At 41.4% G+C, this 18,985-nt stretch overlaps 1 protein-coding gene and 1 long non-coding RNA gene across 3 annotated transcripts in view; one reads left to right on the plus strand and one right to left on the minus strand.

Moving 5' to 3' along the window:
- The window catches only part of LOC118967570 (uncharacterized), a 71,369-nt gene extending 63,571 nt beyond the window's left edge, over positions 1–7,798 (minus strand). The window contains exon 1 of one of the 2 annotated variants that reach the window (XR_012124228.1): positions 7,539–7,798. This is a non-coding gene — a long non-coding RNA (uncharacterized lncRNA). The remainder of the gene's footprint in view (positions 1–7,538) is intronic. The other variant, XR_012124229.1, reaches the window with a different exon arrangement.
- The window catches only part of AKAP7 (A-kinase anchoring protein 7), a 251,554-nt gene that overhangs the window by 229,207 nt on the left and 3,362 nt on the right, over positions 1–18,985 (plus strand). The gene's annotated exons all lie outside the window — the stretch shown is intronic.

The raw sequence follows: 18,985 nt of genomic DNA on the forward strand, positions 1-18,985 counted from the left end.
TTTGGCAATAAAAGATTGCTAATTTTCTAAAGAAGAGAAAAAGTAAGAGCCTGCTGTGAAAATCCGTGTTGAATGTGCAAAAGCAGTATTTGTCCTCCTTTCTCAAGCCTTGGCTTTTGTTCTGGTTTATCATTTTCTCAGCAGGAAGAAGGCTGCCTAGATTACCAAAGGGTTTTGTCCTGAATCCAATTCAGGTATACTGGATTGTACCTATGATACTGCCCAAAAAAGAGAAATGAGAAAGGGCATGGGAAAGTTGCTAAATTCGTTTGTTCTCTCACTCAACAAATATGTATAATGAATATTGACTAAGTGCCATACTCTGTATTGGATGTTGGAGACACAATGGAAAACAGACTGGGTCTCCACCTTCACTGGGCTCATTGACATTATTTGGATAATCATTCAAATAGATGTAAAAGCACAAGTGTGAGAGGGTCTATGAGAGAGGGGTGTTTAAAATGAGGAAGGCCTTGTTAGGGATTTGGCCAGAACCAGAGGCCAGACCATGCAAGTTCAGGTTTAGTGTTTGGTGTTTGTCTTTGAGCAATGAGCATATTATTGATGGGTTTACCAGGGATGTCACGCAAGCAAATTTTCTTTATTTGGCTATATGCTCATGAGCTGAAATGCAGGGGGCCTTTGTGGCATGCTATTTGATGCATGTTTGAATGCAGAAAGTATACTTATTGATGCCATAAGTAATTATTTGCCTGCATTTGGAGAAACTAAGGTAAAAATGTCCTTTTAAAAATAAAAATCAGAAATACTGATAGTTAATGTTTTGAGTCCTCTTGACCTCAGCAGATAAAATGAGCTGACAGTGATAATTCACATTCAGGAAATTATGCGGATCTTGGTTTTGTTCATTATGCAATAATAATATGAATACATATAGTTAATGAAGTTGATTCATGCAGAAGGTTGAATCGTGTCCTCCCAAAATTCATGTCTACCCAGAACTTCATAATGTGACCTTATGGAAAATAGGAATTTTGCAGATGTAATTAGTTAAGCATCTCTAGTTGAAATCATCCTGGATTTAGGGTGGGACTTAAATCCAAAAACTGGTATCATTTAAGAGAAAGGAGAGAGAGATTTGGACACAGACAGGCACAAACAGGAAAAGGCCATGTGAAGGCAGAGGCAGAGATTGGAGCTATGCTACCTCAAACCAAGGAATGCCAGAAGGTACCAGAAGGTGGAGGAGGCATGGGAAGATTCTCCCCTAGAGCCTTTGGAGGCAGCTCTGCTGACACCTTGAATTTGGATATTTGTTCTTCAAAACTGTGAGAGAATAATTTTCTGTTGTTTTAAGACACCCAGTTTATGGTGATTTGCTATGACAGCCCTATGAAAATAATACATGGGTGCAGACAGGCTTCCCACCCCCTAAATTACACTGTAACCTTGGAATTTTTTAAGCTGACATTGAACTATTACAAAATTGCTTTGTTATACCAATTTTTGCACAGGTTTTTCCTTTCTCATTTTTTAAAAAGTAAACCAATGGTAAATTTCTCATGGTTCTGTCTGTCCGATTTAGCAGCATTTGAGGGAGGATATTTAGACGTTTGTAATAGATTTTAAAAAATACACAACCAAATCCTGTTTATTTATTTTAAAGCTAAGTGATGGACAACTTTTGGTTCAAAAGCATAGGGTAAGTAAAAATAAATTGCATGACATTAACCAGCATGAATATCTCTCTGAAAGCATGGTTATGGTTATATTGATATAAACCTTAATCAAGAGCAAGCAAAAAACAAACAAAAACGACCAAGTCATTGTGGCTGCCATGGGGTGAACAGATTGGAGAGAGCCAAGACAGTAGATGAAACCCTTCACTGGGAGGGGGTAGCGTGTTTGCAAGTGGGGGGACTCAGATTTTGTGCACAGAGAGAACCCAGCTGAGGGTAGGTGGGTCCTAAGCGCTAAGTCCTGACCCTGTCTGTGTACTTGAACAAGATCCCCATGTCCAAGGCAGGGAGGGAGCAGGGCTGCTCCACATAAATGGGCCAATAGAGTATCCCCAGGGGGGGTGGCAGCCTGGAGACCAGGAGGCCTTCTTCAAGCATTCTCACTCTGTGAAGAGGGGTCTCGGTGTCATCTTCTTGCTCAACCTTCAATTTAATTCAGTTTAGAAAAAGAAAATAATGTGATTTGCATGTACTCAACATTGTAGAGTAAAATCATCCTGGCTACACAAAATTTCTTTGCAAAATTTACGCTTTTTGGATGAGATTCTGAGTGGAATCTGGAGCACAGACAAACATATTAAAGTATCCAAATCACTCTTTTAGCCCCAACAATGTTTTCCACTGGCCACTCCACCCGGTCAGAATTATTTCTGCTTCTTCCCAGTCACTTCCTCTGGGCTTCCTGGTGGCAGCACTGTTTCTGCTTTGTAGTTACCCTGCTCTTCCTGCCTGCAGGTGTTCAGCTCCCCAAGGGCAAGTTGTGGCAGAGCTGAGCATTGTCCTTCCAGTCACCTTTCTAACAGCTAACAAGGTAAACAAACCTACCGCACACGAACATAGAGATGCCTGTAGGCACATGCGGGCCCTCAGAAGGGTGCATGTGCCCCGGAAGGAGATCCAGCAACATTGTGTCTGGGAAGGAGATCTAGCTGGCTGGACACTGGGGAGGATGGATGGTTCTTGGATGGTTCTCTTCAGTATGTACCTTTTTAAATGCTTTAATTTTTAAAAATATAATGTATTGCTGTTATTCCAGAAAGGAAATACATACTAAGCAAATAGCAGACTTACCATTTAAACATAGAAATTAATTCTATGCTTCCATCAGGTGATCTAAATTCTGTAACTCTTCCCTAAAGTACCCTTTCCCAACCATTTTATCTGCATCAACTCATTTCCTTCTTGCAGCAACCCTATGCAATAAGTGCTATTATTATCCCAGTTTTACAGACGAGAAAACTGAGGCACAGAAAGGTTGTGTGATTTGCCAAAGGCTGCAGAGCTATTAAGTGGCTGTCCCAGGACCAGGACTTGGACAGCTGAATCCAGAGCCCAGGCTCTCAGCCACTGCTCTTCCTCAGCTGTGGCCGCTGTGGACAGTGGGCCAGTGTCCCGTGGTGACTTTGTTGTTTCCTTTGTTCCCTCTGATTCCATCTTTGGGAATATCTACATAAGCCTAGCAGAGTGGAATCTCAGGGGGTGTATTTTACCTGAGGGACCAAAGGTCTACCTTTGAAAGAACACACAGTAGGGAGAAAGCCCAGCTGGTTAAAGGACTGTCCCCATGTCTGCCTCTCATCTGGCTTCCCCGCTGCCCCCTGTGGCAACATGGCTGAGACAGAGAGGGGCTGCAATCTGCTTCATGTGAAAATGAAAAGGGTTGTGGGAGGGAAAGCACCTGCATGGCCACCCGTCTCAGGAGATGGCGATGGAGGTCGGGGGCTGGAGCTCAGCGTGGTGGCTCCCTGCCCTGTGCCCACGCTGACCACTTTGACGGTGGGTCCTGTGGTCACGCTGCCGTCAACAGCAGGGTGGCAGTTTTCCCGTAAGCACCAACAAGACCCCTCTTTATAGCAAAGCGGAACAGGAAGGAGAAAACAGCAAGTGTCATTGCTCAGGACATAAGCTTGGGAAACATGAGATTCTCCTAGAACTGTGGAAACATTTGGTGGGAATTTCGGGGAAACAGAAGTGGCTGCAGAACAAGTTGCTATGAAATTAAAAAACCGTTTGTCTTCTACCTTACTCCCAGGTGTGTGTGACCTGTTTTTCATAGGCTCAACAACAAATCCAGGTTTTATAGTGCCTAATGATTACACAATTGGAAGGCACTCTTCAAGGATAGGAAAGTGCAAATGCAAAATCAGGTGCTGACCTTGGAAGAGGCTGAGGCAGGAGACTTTCTTCACTAGTTTTAGAACCTGCTCCTCTGCAGAGGTAGGAAGAGTCAGTAATACTTTCCCAAATGTATCACACATTACCGGTTTCTCAACTTGCCTTGCCTGGCTATGGCTTTTAAAGGGTCTCAATCTGAGAAAGAAAACAATGTAAAAAAAGCATAGCTGGGTTTAAGAGTTAAAGTTGCACATGGTGTCCTCTGCCACAAAACTTTGGTGTGCTGAGCAGTATGGGAAAGATTATTAGTTTAACAGCCATGATTATTAGTTTAACGGAATTGTGTCCCTAACATCATCTTTCAATTGAAAGTGCAGAAATACCCTGCTAAGTAGCAAATTGGAGTTCAGGCAAAGAGAAAGCCAATTATTGAGTGTGAAGTGCATTGATGCTTAATAACTTTTATAAATGCAAAGCAAACTGCTCCTGAAAAGACACATTTGCAGTGTGAAAAAGCACTTAAAAAGATGACCTTCAATGGATGCCATATAGTTTGGTTTTCACCTCTCACTGAAGAATCCAAAGTTGAAGAAACTATCCATCGAGTATAACCTGAGAACTAAGGGCACAAGAATTCCAATCTGGTAACTAATGACATGGTAACTTAAATGCCATGAAATGTTTGATAATCATAAATGTAAATGGCTTTGATCAAATTTGTGTAACTAAAGGGAAGAGGAGAAATTGTAAAACAAATTTTCAATACTTTTTTCCTACATAGTAGTTTCTCAACATTGCTATTAAGTAGTTATATCTTAAATTTTGCTTCCATCCATATTACTAATCTAGAGGTAATTGCAGCTAAATTTCTGCTTAGGAAGCTAAATTTGTTGCTTAGGCAACAAGACAAGACTCTATTGTTGTTGCCTGAGTAATTTTCACTATCCTGTTCTTCCACTTAGTCCTTCAGAAGCCTCCCCATCAACTGCAGAACATGATTGAATTCCTAGCATGACATACAAGGATTTCCACATGGGGTTCTGACTTTCTGTCCAACAACCTCCCTCTGACAGTCCTCTCTGGAACTCCTGCCTCATCCTTGCTGAATGACTGACAGCTTCCCTGCCCTCCAGCAGATCCTTCCTGGAGCCCTGAATGCCCTTCCACAACTCCTGGTAAACAATTGCTCTCCTTCTAGACTAGCTCCAGGGACACTTTCTCCCCTAGACCTCTGCCCAAATCTCATTGAACTCTTCAGACAATGCTCACTTTCCAAGCTCTCCCTCATAGTCTATAAACTCGTGAAAGGCAGAGGAGGCCTAAGACCATGGCTTCCTTCACATTCTTTTTTGCATTGTCACTACTTAGTTTGGTGCTGGGCATAAAGCAGGTGCTTAATAAACATTTGATGAATCATTAAGGAACAAATTGGAGCAGGACTTTGTGATGAATTGTGCCTTCTTCCAAATATTTAAATACCTTTCCTTCAGGCGTCTGCTCAAATGCCACCTTGTGTAAAATCACACCCCTCCTCTCCCCGCCTGGCACTTCCTCCCTCTGCTTTGTTTTTCTCTATAACATGCTGTATATTCACTTGTTTCTTTATTGATTGTCTCTGTGTCCCTCAGCTCTCCACCAGAATGTGAGGACTATGGGATAAAGAAAAACAAAAGTCCCAGAAAAACAAAACAGGGACTACTCATCATGCTGTGTTCATAGCAGTGAGACCAGCATTGGCAATTCATACATTTTTATTGACTGGAATTAGTTTAGTGATTTTCAACTATGATACATACTCCCAAGAGGAAAGAATTAGAGTACCATAGGGGTAGGGTTGCCAGATTCAGTAAATAAAACTATAGGATGCCCAATGAAATTTGAATATCAGATAAGTAAAGAATCATTTTTTAGTATAATCATGTCCCATGGAATGTTTGGGATATACCAACACTAAAAAGTTATTTGTTTATCTGAAATCCAAATTTATCTGTTATATTTTATCTAGCAATCCTAATTGGGGTGGGGGGAAGCATTTTTCAAACTTATGTAACGCCTTTCCTCAAAGATTCTAAAAATTTTTGAGTTAAGAACTATATTGTATATTGCCATTGTTCCTAACAGGATCGTTTCATATCCTTCAAATGTCTTTAGGGAGAAAAATGATTGACAACCCTTATCTAGTCCAAGGTTTTCATTTTATAAATAAGGACAACATAGGACCAAGAAAAGGATGGTAGAACCACTGCGGTGTGGTTTAGTGGTTTTGCTGAGGCCTCCCACTGTGTTTTATGTGCCTGTCTCCACAAGTGGTCCAGTGAGCTTTCAAGTAAAAGAGGTCCCTGACTTAGCTGGACAAAGGAAATCAACAGTGTGAAAGAGTTATAGAGTAGAGGGAACGCTCACCTGTTTGGTGTTAATTCTGACTGTGAAGGAATCCAGGAAGGGGAGGCTGCCCATGAGGTCAGGTGTGGGGAAGACGGTAGGGGGGAACGAACTGGACGGACACAGGCAAGTGGAGGGATGGCCCTGCTGCCTGAGGGTACAGTGTGCACCCTCACAGAGGGGCGGAGGGTCCGGCATTTTCAGAGTAGGCTGAAGAGGTGGACCTCTCAGTAGAGCAGAGGGCTGTGAGAGCAGTAGGGAGTGGACTGTGGGTGTTGTAAAGGGATTATGCAGGGAGTTGAAAGCATGTGAAATATAGCAAGGAAAGTTTTTTCTATGCTGAAGGAGCCAGGGTTAGAACTAGTTCTAGAAGTCAGAAATCTGGTGGGCTGGGCTGGTTTTTCTGCTCTGGGTCTCCCAAGGCCTAACTCAAGGTGTTGTGTAGGCTGGGCTTTGATGGGGAGGCTCTGGGGGAAAGCCTGCTCATTCAGCTTGTTGGCTGAGTTCAGTCCCACACAACTGTAGAACTGAGGCCCGTTTGCTTGCCGGCTCTCAGTGTGGGTTGGGGGGGGGGCATTGCTCTCAGTTTCTAGACCTCCTGCATTCCTTGGCTCATGGCCACCTTTGTTCATCTTCAAACGCAGCTACCCTCAGAGGTGCTGACTCCTTCTTATGCTTTGAATCCCTGACTTCATGTGATTTACTGCTCCTAATTTTTTATCTGCTGCCCAAGTGATTAGCTTGGCTCATACTCCTATAATCTAAGAATGTCCCCTTATTTTAGGCCTCACAACCTTATGTCTGCCATGTCCATTTTTCTATGTAACATAACATATCCACACACATGACACCAAAGAGTGAAGATCATGGGGCCAAAATCCTGCTTACCACAGCTACCTCTGGCTGTGGTTGATGGATGAGTGAATCAACAAAATGTGATATGTAAATAATATTATTTAGTCTTAAAAAGAAAAGATATTCTAATACATACTATAGCATGGCTGAACCTTGAGGACATTAGGTTAAGTGAAATAAGTCAGTCACAAAAAGACAAACACTGTATGATCCCACTTATATAAGGTACTTAGAGTTGTCAAATTTGTATAAACAGAGAGAGGAATTGACATTCTAGGAGCTGAGGGGAGAGGGGAATGGAGAATTGATTTTTAATGGGTATAGAGTTTCAGTTTTGTAAGAAATGTTCTGCAGGTTTGTTGCACAACGACATGAATGCACTTAAACTACTGAATTGTACACTTGAAAGTGGTTCAGATGATACATTTTGTCATATGATTTTATCATAATTAAAAAAAAACTAGCAAAGAAAAAAATGTGTCTTACCTTAGAAAGTAGATGAAGATCAAGCAGAAGGGTTGGCCTCCTTGGCCCTCCTCCCACTGCCCACCATGCTAGCAACTGGGCAATTGTTGGTGGTGACTTTTAATCCCAGTGGTTAAATTGAAACTGCTTCTCAGTTCTCTTTACCAGTGGCTTAATCAGCAAAAATGCTGCCTGGCTTTTGCTTGCAGCAGGGGCTGACACCCTAGGCTGGGGAGTGTGGCGAATCTGGGTCTATGTCTTGGACTTTAGACCCAGTTCTCCGGAGGCTCTCCTGGGCTATGGCTTCCCTGGGTTTCACTTCCTGTTCTACAAGCAATGACTGACAGGAGGAATCTTTAATCCCTTTAGGTGAATCCTCGTCCCTTGCCCAAAGCAGTATCTTGCTCAACAGAAAAATTACTTCAAAATACAATGATCTAACACCAGCACAATTTGGTCAAGAATAGCATTGCCATTTATAGGAAGGGGCTATTGTTTCTCTTTCTCACTGTCTAGATTGAGATGCCATGAGCCTAGTCCAATTAATTTTGTGAGTTTTTCCCCCTGCATATATCAAGTGATGTTATGGGCTGAACTGTGTCCTCCTGAAATTCATGTATTGAACTGCTAGCCCCCAGTACCTTAGAAGGTGACTGTATTTGGAGATAGAATTTTTAAGAAGGTAATTAATTTAAAATGAAGTCATGAGCGTGGGCCCTAATTTCAATATGACTGGCATCCTTCTACGAAGAGGAAATTAGGACACAGACATGCACAGGGAGACCATCTGAAAACACAGGGAGAAAATGACCATCTTTAAGCCAACAAGAGGGGTCCCAGAAGAAGGCAATCCTGCCAGTCCCTTAATCTGGGACTTCTAGCCTCCAGAATTGTGAGAAAATAAATTTCTGTTTAAACCTTCAGTCTACAATGCTATGTTATGGTGGCCCTAGCCACCACAATATGGGAGAACAATTGAATCTCCCCAGGACTGAGCAAGAACTCCACACAGAGAAAATAAATATTTTCCCAGAGCAGCCAAAACCAAAATCTGCTGAGAATTAGCTCTGGCCACATAAACATACAAATTTACTTTACCAAAGTGAATACTTCCTTTTCAAGCTACAACATCTGTTCTTGTTGCTTAACAATTTTCTTGAAGACCCATGTGCATTACTTTAAATTTGTGTAATTAAAGGGTGGGGTGTGTGTTGGAGCAAAAAGGAAACTCCCCCGCACACTGGGGAGAGAGGTTGCTCCAGCTATGGCTCCACTGAAGCCTGCTGGGCCACAGTCTTGGCCAGTAGCCTTTCAGGCCCATAAATACGATGTTTCTAGAATCCTCCATAGGACCCAAAGTGGACTCAGTCCATTACCACCCTTTATTCTCCCTTCTGCTTTATGCTGCCTCACTCCCATCTCCTAAATCAGTGTGTGTGTACATGTATGCTTAAATCACTACTGAAGTTATGCAAAGGGAGAAACTGCATTGCTAATGGCTATAAAACACACCGGCTCTAGGAGTGTAGGGAGAGAAATGATGATGGCATGCCATCCTGGAAAAGCAGAATTTTCCTGGGTGAAATGCAAAGCACAAAAGTGAGATCATGTTTAAGGCCCCTTTTAACTTTAAAATATTATGTTTCTGCATATAATTAGGGCAAGATTCCTTTTACTTTGCTCCCCTCCCCTGGGTGAGCAGGAAGAATGAACCAGGAGAATGCCAGATTAGGGATTTGGGAGACAATCTTATTTGTATCACAGGAAGCGGAGAGGGGTACTGATTCCCCACACAGATTGGCAGGCTACTAATACTGAGCTGCAGCTCAGGATTCTGCAGGGAGGACGGCCCTCCTTGACCTTGCAGAGGAAGCTTTCTTTAGTGGAGGGGGCAGTGGGCTGCAACACACTAGCTTGTTGGAGTCTCTTGTATGTGCACGTATGCCTTCTGAGTGCGGAAAAAGCAACTTTATCAAGTTGCTTAATAAGCATGTTTAGACCCTGATAAAATTTACACCCAGATAAAGCCCCAGGTGTATACAGTACACAAGGTATAAAATGGCTGGTTTTCTTTCCAGCCACAGCAGCTTTTTGCTACGGTTTCCTTAGCTGAGCTGAAAAGGGAGCATGAAGCCTGAGGGTTTATTTCTGAATACGCACACACATATACCCCTGGCTCTAATTTATTTATAAATATGCAGACATTATGACATATCTCTGGAGAACTTTGAATCCTCTTCTCGTGCTTATTGCTGCAAGACAAACCTAAGTTATTCTGAGTGTAAACACTTTGGTTTTTCATAGAATAAGAGCCTTTCAATTTGACTTCATTGATCAAAAAGCCAAACTGTTATTAAACAATGATTGTTGATAATCTAAACCAGAAAGCAAAAGTATCTAGAAAAACTAAATGTTTAAAAAATACAAACCATTTAAAAAAAAAAAGCACTGATGGAAATAGAGCAGGAATCACTGAAGTCCCTGAGATCTGCTGCAGCAGAGAATTACCATGCATGCAAACAGGAGGAATCCCACAAACCAGGACCTTTCAGTTCTGCAGAAACACCCTCAAAAAAAACAAACAAGTCACTTGTTTAGTCAATTTAAGTCTTGGGCAATTTTGTCTGTTTATACAGATTCAACAGGAGGTCTGGGGCTCAAACACTGAATTGTTAACCACATAAAGTCACTCTCTGAAGGTGGCATGTGCAGCCAGCTTTTGTTACTTAGTAAAAATGGTGTAGTATATGATGACAGCACAGTGCAGGCTGTTGGCTTGGTCTGGGACATCACAGCCCAGATCGAGGATACAATGCCTTATGGAGGACCTGGGGTTGTTTGTCACTCAGGGAGGTGACAAACCATAGAGGCTAAACTCTAGGGGCCTCAAGTTCTTATGTGCAAAATGAGAAAGTCGGCCCAGATGGGTGTTTCCTAAAAATGAGCCATGGAAAGAGGGTTCTATGGACAAGTTTAGGGAAATCTGGGTTTAATAAATTAAATAGGATTCTTTGATATTTCTTAGACTTAATATACTAATGCTACTGTGAATCTCTGCAAAATATGGTCTAAGATAAATAGTGCTTTTCAAGGGTACTTGAACACAGAACCCTCAGGAAATGTTAAACTAGCTGGTCTAATTTTTCTTGATTTTAGGGAGAGAATGAGGACATGAGACTCAGGAGTGGGGAAAGAGTGAGACACTCAGCTTTTCCTTCCAGAAACCCTCTCATGCCTTTCTGAGCATAGAGGAAGCTGGAAGAGCCCCTTGGCAGTGCCAGGGGATATAATTTGCAAAAACAAATGACACCAGCACATTCTAATTGAGGTGGAACTTGTGTTTAGGCAGAGTACATATTGACCTTGTTATGTGTTGGTTTAGGTGCTGAAAAGTTAACTCCGCCCCCTCAAAATTCCTTAGCCACTAACAATGTATCCCTTAATTCCAGTCGTGTTCTTTGTGTTATGTTAAAATGCAAATACCCCAGGAGAGAGAGAGAGACCCTTAAACCTCATGTCATAAATGTGTATGAAACTGAAGCTGTCAGATCCTCTTCTGAGGGGAGATTTTGATGAAAAGAAAATGAAAATGTTAAAAAGTTGAATATTGTCTGACGCAGAGGAAAGGGAGCATAAAGGGGATTGAACAAATGGCACTGGAAGGCCTCAGATTTTATGGGATTGCACTGTTTTTGTCTTAGAGCAGAGCCTGAGATGGGGTTCCTTGTCGAAGAAGTTTGTTAAGGGAATGTTCTTGGCAGAAAGAAAGCCGGGGAAGCCAGATCTGACAGGGGACGAAACCTGAACAAGGATGGGTTCCACAGCAGCCTAGATTCAGTGGCACTGTGGAGATGCTCTGGGCCACATGGACCCATGGAGTGTGTCTCACCCTGAGACAGAGGTCAGGCTGTCGTACCTCTGTGTCAGGCTGTCATTGGTTGCCAGCTGTCCCATCCTCCGTCCCTGGGGTGGCACATAACCTTGCAGACAGGGGCCTCTCATTCAGCCGCAGACACTGCCCTTGAGAAGTGGGCAGGTGTGGACCCTCAGGGCCAACACAGCAACTGGGGATGGGTGCTCTGCCAGGTGACAGGGATCCAGGTGGGGCTCTGGCTGCCCTCACAACCTACATGTTCAGAATTGGTTTACCTTGCTTGGCAAAATTTCAACTAGAATAGCTTATGAAATTCCTTATGTCCTTCTCTCAGAATCCTGGATGTGGATAAAAGACTTCTCAGGTGATGAGAGTTTGACATTTCTTTCGGGGCATTTTATCAATACTCTAAGCTCTTCTCTCAGTTCCAGTAATATTAAGGAATTGTGGTATTTTCCCATCTGTCCAGATCATTTTTCTTTCTTTCTATAAAAAGGATTTTAGATCTTTGATTTTTAAATCCTTAAGTCACTCGACATGCCCATATCCTTTTGAGCCATATTCAAGTTCTATATTGCAAAAAATGGGGTGCGGCTTTATCTTTTCAAAAGAGATAGCTAGCATTCATTTTTTTCCCTCACATCTGCCCACAAAATTTAAATAGAAAGAAAGAAAAACTCCTGCCTTTCAGAATATGCTTTACCATAAAGCAGTTCTAAATAATTTCAAGATGATTTCAAGGTTATCCTTTGTAGTTCTGAGTAGAAAGTGAGAGTAGTGTGCTTCTTATTGTAAAGGTAATTTAATTAATTTGCCTAATAATTGTTATTTAGCTATAACATCTTTACTAGGGCGTTCTGTGGAGAACTGTTAAAGGCTTAAATTTTCTCTTTTAAAAGCTTCCACTTCTCTTTTTCAAGTATTTATCAAATGAAAGGGAGAATTTTGTTTAATCCTTTCCCCCATTTCTGCTGCTCTTCGGTAGCTTATTTAGATGATTAGCGTCCTGTGTATTTTATAAAGTTATGTTTCTAGTCCCCCTGGAAATTCATCAAGGACAGGTTTATGAGTAGTTCTAGAAGATCTTACCAAAAGCTGCATGCTTTCTAGAAGCCCAAGCACAGAGCCAGGAATCATCGCAGAGTCTAGGTCAGTATGAAAACAAAAGTCACTTCTCACATGTCTATGTTGAAAGGGTTCAGCTGTCACCTTCAGCAGGTTGTGTGATCTTTTTTAAAAGGGGATTTTCTTTTATTCCCCAAATCCTTGCACAGAAGAGGCACTTAAATTACAAAACTCCACATTTATCTGCCTGCTGGTCACACTATATCATTTTGGTAGGGTGTGTGGGGTGTGTTTTGCCATACCATGTGGCAAAACCTATTATTTTGTGATCTTTCCCTTCTCGTGGCTTATTTACAGAATTTATGCTTTTAATTTTCCAGGCTTTGGCTCTGTTCAAATTTCATCTTTTGGAATTCCAAAAATAACACTTCCCTTCAAAAAAACCCCTCCTATTTTCTCTCCTAAAAGCCTAGCTTATGTAAATAAAGAGTGCTCTATCTTCCGAGCAATTCTGTCTGCTATGAATTTGTAAAATCCATGCAGCAATTCATTTGACTTCAGGGTCTCTCCACTGGAAAGCAGTGAATGTCGAAGCATTTTAGTGACAGCCACACTGCAGCATGAATGGAGGAAATGTGCAAGAAAGAACAGGAAACAGCAGTTGCCTAATGTAACCAAACACTAGCCCCAGTACATTAGTACCTGTTTGCAGAATTAAACTGAATGCCATGGACATACAGTTTCCAGCAGGTATGGAGCACTGGAAGCCATCCTCACCAGGTAGCAGCACATCCAGGTTTCACTGGAAGACCACACAGCACAGTAACATATCCTTCGTCCTTCTTACATATCAGAGAGAAAACAGAGGCCCTCAGATACAATTGCCACTGGTTTTGTTCCTCCATCCCCACTTTTAAACTAACCTCAGTGCCCATTCTTTCCTTTTTCCCTCCTGACTCAAACGATGAATAGTTCCTATTTTTGTCTAATGTCAATCCTGGAAAATGTCTTACTGTCTGTTAGAGTCTGTTAGGACTCTATTTTTGTGCTTCTCTATTTTGGCAAAGCTCTCCCTATATCTTTGGACACATCTCTCTCATGCACTGGATCATAATCTGCTCAAGCGTGGAGACTGTGCCTTATTCATGTTTATCTTCGATAGCATAGGGCTTTTATAAGATATGTGCTCCTTATAGGCTCATGGAATAAGAGCAGAATGAGTCATATACTTACAGGAAATTAATACAGAAGCATTGCATAAAATGTCTGGGAGGATGGCGAAGTTGGTGATGGGGATAACTGAAAGGAAGCTATTGTAATAATCTAGTTGGTAGGTGATGAGTACCTGAGTGGGCAAATATGGTGGGTAGCAGGGAAGACTACTATGGAGGGGATTGGAGTTGGAGAATATTCCAGGTTCAGGAGCCCTTGTCAAATCTTGGCACTATTCTTTCATTCATTCACTCACTCATTCATTGATTCATTCAGTATATAGTACCCTTTCTGGAAGGGACTATTCTATGGGCTGGGGAGATATAGATTTTAAAAAAGAAACAAAACAAAATAAAACAAAAGAATGTAAACTCAGTGGAAGAATCAGATTTAAGGGAGGAATGAAAATAATACAGTCATGGTTTTTAGCTTGTCAAGTTTGCCAGCTGGTGGGCAGTTGGAAATCTAGTACTGGAGCTTTGGAGAGAGGTCAGATATTTAGATAAATATTAAAGTGTCATGCAAAGGAAATAGTTACTTTAGGATTCCCAAGGGTAATGATTGCAGGAAGAATTAGTGAGAAGATAAAGTCTTGTGAAATTTCTGAAATACAGAATTTGCAACATAAAGAAAATAGTCCTACAGACATTTGAGCAAGAGAAATAGAGGTTACTTCTTTTGACAGAGCCCAGACATATTGAGGCAGAAGCTGAGAGAGTCATCAGGACTGGTCACAAAAATTCTGGTTTTCTTTTCCTTGTGGGAACATGATAGGATTGCCCATCCTTTGCCCTGTTTGAATTAGGTGACACTCTGTGACTTTCACTATGAGTGTAGTGATGTGGGTTACTTCCATCTGTAAGCTTTAAGAGACAAAACATGGTTTGCCAAGTCCCTTTCTCTCCTGTGTGCTCATTAAAGAACATCTTTAGATGAAGCCTTCAGTTAGGCTGGATCCCTGAGTATCTACCTGGACAGAATTGCCCTCCTAATCTGTGTTAGACAGTTGCATGAATGAAAAACAAAGCTTTGTGGTGTTAAGCTTTGAGGATTGTTTGTTACTGCAGCATAATCTAAACTATCCTGACTACTGCACAGGCTAAACCACTCTAAAGAAGAACTTGAATATTGTATGTATGTGGTCAGTCATGGTTGCAGGTCCTTCCATGGTGTAGCCTTTCTATCCCCCTAGTGTATCATTTTCATGGTTAAAGTTTGTTCACTAGCTCCGCATCCACATTCCAGCCCTAGGGAAGAAACAAAAGGCAATCAATTTACTTTTAAGGAAGTGAAGTTAAAATTATACAAATTACTCTTCCTCATTTTCCATTCATGAAAACCTCATCACAGGGTTACACCTAAACAGCCTGGGAGGCAGGGAAAAGGAGTAACTAGCAGGGCAGTCATGTGTCCTAGTAGATCTGAGGAAGAGTAGGGGGGTTCTATTATTAAAAAAAGAAAATGGACGTGGGGGAAAATTTACATTGTCTGTCATAGGGTAGATAGCATGTCAAAGGAGCTGAAGTAAATGCAGTGTAGCTATGGCTGGAGAATACAGTGAGACAGGAAGAGTGGCTCAAGAAGGGGCAAGGCAGCAGAGACGAGTGGGGCCAAGATCAAGGAGGGCCTTCTAAGATTTGTTTAAATGTAAGGGGGAGTCACTGAAGAGTTTTAAGTGGGGGGAACAGCACAGTCAGATTTGCATTTTAAATGACTCTTCTGGTTGCAGCAGGGAAGATAGATTGAAGAAGATGAACTAGGCAGCGATTGCAGGATCTGGTAAGAGCTGATAGTCGCCTAGACTGGGGCAGGAGCTGTGGAGCTGGGGGATGAAGGTGAATCCACCAGTATGTAGAGCACAGCATCAAGAGCACGGAAAGATCTGGGTGAGGGAGATAAGGGCTGAGGGAGAGGGAGAGTGAAAGATGGCCCCAGATATTTTTGTTTAAGGATTAAGGTGAGTAGTTCTTCATTTTCTGCAGGGAAAAATTCTGGCAGAGGGGCAGGTTTACTGGGGAAGAGATGAGTTTCATTTGGAGCATATTATGCTTAATGTGCCTGAGAAAGGAAATCCGAATGGAGATATTTGGTAGTTATACATTTATGCGCTTGGGTTCAGGATAGAGATCTAGGATAGTTCTAAAGGATTGGGATTGTTAACATGTGGATGATAAATACATCCAAGGAAGTGGATGAAATGGCCCAGGGAAAGTGGGTTAGGAAGAAAAGGGAAACTGAAGATCAACATTTAAGGTAAGAGAAGAAAGGGAGGAGCCAATTATCATAATTGAAAGGAAAGTGCCAAAGCAAAAGCAGAAAATCAGGAGCTATGTGGCTTCATGGAGGCTGAATGAGCAAGAGTCTCAGGGAGAAAGTGAGCAAGGAAAGATATAAAACATGCTAAGCATTAAAGCACAATAACTGCAGAAAAGAAAATTAGATAAAAACAGTCCACACAGCTTAAGGCAAAAAGCAAATGAAACTGCAAGTCAGGGTATGGTGTAATTTTTATAAAGCAAATGTGAACAATATATTGTTCAGGGACGCATTTGAATGTGGTAAAACAATTCTTGAAAACTCAAGAGAAAATGAAATTCAAAATGGACTAGTGAATTCCTTGGGGGTTGGGGAGAAGTTAGCTCACAGGTGGGCTTCGTCATTGTGTGGCTCTGTCCTAGTTCTTAAGTTAGGTGGTGGGTTCATTTTCAAAAATAGTATGTCGTACCTTATCAGTTTTATATGTTATTTTGTACATATTAAATATAATGTAATTTAAACTTTTAAGAAGGGGTCTAAACATAACCCAAGATTGAGAAACACTGTTCCAGAGAATGACTTTGATTTTTATCTCTCAGAAAGTTCAAAGTCAGTGTGGTCAACTGTCTCATGCCATTAAAAAAATTTCCCAAAGTACTCTCAGAGGCTAAAATTTAATTAATGTAACTTATTAGATAATTTTGGTACTTGTAAAATGTACCCTTAGTTAATAGAATGAGTCGTATTTTCAAACCGTTAAAAGTCACTTTCCAAAAATTATAGCTTTTGCTTTGAAAACATTGAGCTTCAACTCTTATTTCTAACAGTACTATTAATAGCAGGGCTAGGCTCTGTTAAGATAATTACTGTTGTGTGACAATGAATCATTCTGCCTGCCCATGGAGGAAGGCTTCTTGTTTTATTTTTTACGATATTCAGCTCATCCAAAAGTGACAGCAAAGCCTCTGGGCCCAGAGGCCCAGGGCCCACCCCTTGTAACCCCAGTAAACAATGTTATCAGACCCATGTGAAAAATGTTCCCACAGGCACTGACACTTGTACTGATAAGGAGTCAGTTCTCTATTGGAATCAATAGCTGGGGTTACATTTTGAAATCCAAGAGCTTAGTTCATCCTGGATAGCAGCCCATGGCATCAAAAACTGAGTAAAGATCAGCAAAACTGAGCAACCTCACTCCCTTAGCAGATTTTTCCATGAGGTGCCACAGCTACCAGCTTAAAAAGGACAGATTTACAATTTATTAAGAAAGAAATTGATGTTGACTTTGCCTGGAATATCCAATGTGTTATTAGTTAAAACATGGGGGTAGTAGAGGTTTACCTTCTATTTTTTAAAAAAGAGGATAGATGATACAGGTGTCCAAACAAATAATGACATTAAAAAATAGATGTATGTTCTCAAAGAGGTCTGGAGGCAAAAATAATACTTCCTGGGTAATTCTTTTTCTAGAGGTTTTCATACAACCTTGGGAAAATTTCTGAATCAAGCCAAAGAAATCTGAGATCTTGTTTTTAAATATGTATTTTTTATTCTAAATCACAATATCACAGGGACCCTGTGGTTCTGCCTATGGCCAGACTGAACGTGTGATTCCAGGCTCAAGTGTTAGGATATTCACTGTGTACATTTAAGCCATGTCCTTCTTTTTAGCTTTGATCAGTAATAGAGTTGGCATCTCTAGTATTTTATCTCCCGGTTGTTTCCTCTGATCTTTGCCTCTGTCTTCACTGGCCATCTGCTCTCTCTGTGTCTACACATCATCCTCCTTCTGTGCATGTCTCGAAATCTTAGATTTTTAAAAACCCTTTCTGTATTTCATGAGCTTTAGACCATAAACCTATTCATCAAATGTCATTTCCATTTTAATTCAACCTCCCTCAGTTGAGTCAGCACGGGATCTTGTCCTGAAAAAGAGCTGAAAATATTTTACAAACTTGGAATGTGTGAAAAGTGGCAGAGCAAGAACTACGTTTACTCTGGATCATGAAAGCTGGCACTTACTGGCTGGCTTTCCATGGGCTGACAGTAGGCTGGGCACCTTGTACCCTTTTCTCATTCAATCCTCAGATCATCCTGAGGCCAGGGCTATGATTATCCCCATTTTACAGGTGGAGTTTAGAACCTTAGAGGCTAAAGATCTCACTGCTGAATCCAGAGCCTGTCCTCTTCACCACTCCTATAAATGAATAAATACAATACATATATCTGTGTAAGATGATGGATAATCAGGAGACATGGAAAAATTAAACCTCTGTCAGTCCTACATAGTTGGTTCCTTTCAAGGACACTAAGGGTCAAAGGAATGTTTTGGAAGAATTGGCACTCTCTTCCCTTTCTCCTCTGTGTTTCCTCTCTACATCTGACCATGAGATATCAGTGGGCACCCAGTGCCTAAGAGCACCGCTCAGGTCCTCATCAATCACTACCATCCCTTTATTGTTCCAGCCAGTGTTCTCCCTAGCAATTTGCCAAAGACATATTGAGTTCCTGCTGTAGAGGAAGGATTTGTGGATGAACAAGGCAGGGCGCCTGTGGAGAGAGAAGGTGTAAGGTAAATGATACGTTCCAATATAATCTATTGGTTGTGCAGGTTGTCTCCGTCCTGAACATCATTACTGCTCATTTGGGGCGCATATATGCCTTGTGACAGATCTTAAGTATTTACGTTTTCAAATGTGTGTACCTTTTATTCCATGATTTCATGAAATAGATAATAATATAGGAAAACATTAATATTAAGTTGAAAAGAAAAGATCAGGACTAGCAGACAAACATGACAATAATTCTGTAATAACCATGCTCCCACCCACACAGGATGCCCTCCAGAAGCCGTATTTGTTTTCTGTGACTGACATACTAGCACTGAATTTAGGATCAGGATTGAGATAGAAAGATCCTCTTCTCTGCTGGCCATGCAAGTAGCCTTGTGCACCTAAACCTGGGGAGAAAGAGAGACTAGTAGATGTCTGGTTTACTGATGGCTTCAAATGCTGTATCCAGGCCCTTACTGGAACCACTTTCAGTCTTTCCCTTTCCACTT

The sequence above is a fragment of the Manis javanica genome, chromosome 13, assembly GCF_040802235.1.
Source record: "Manis javanica isolate MJ-LG chromosome 13, MJ_LKY, whole genome shotgun sequence".
In the NCBI taxonomy this organism is placed as follows: Eukaryota; Metazoa; Chordata; class Mammalia; order Pholidota; family Manidae; genus Manis; species Manis javanica.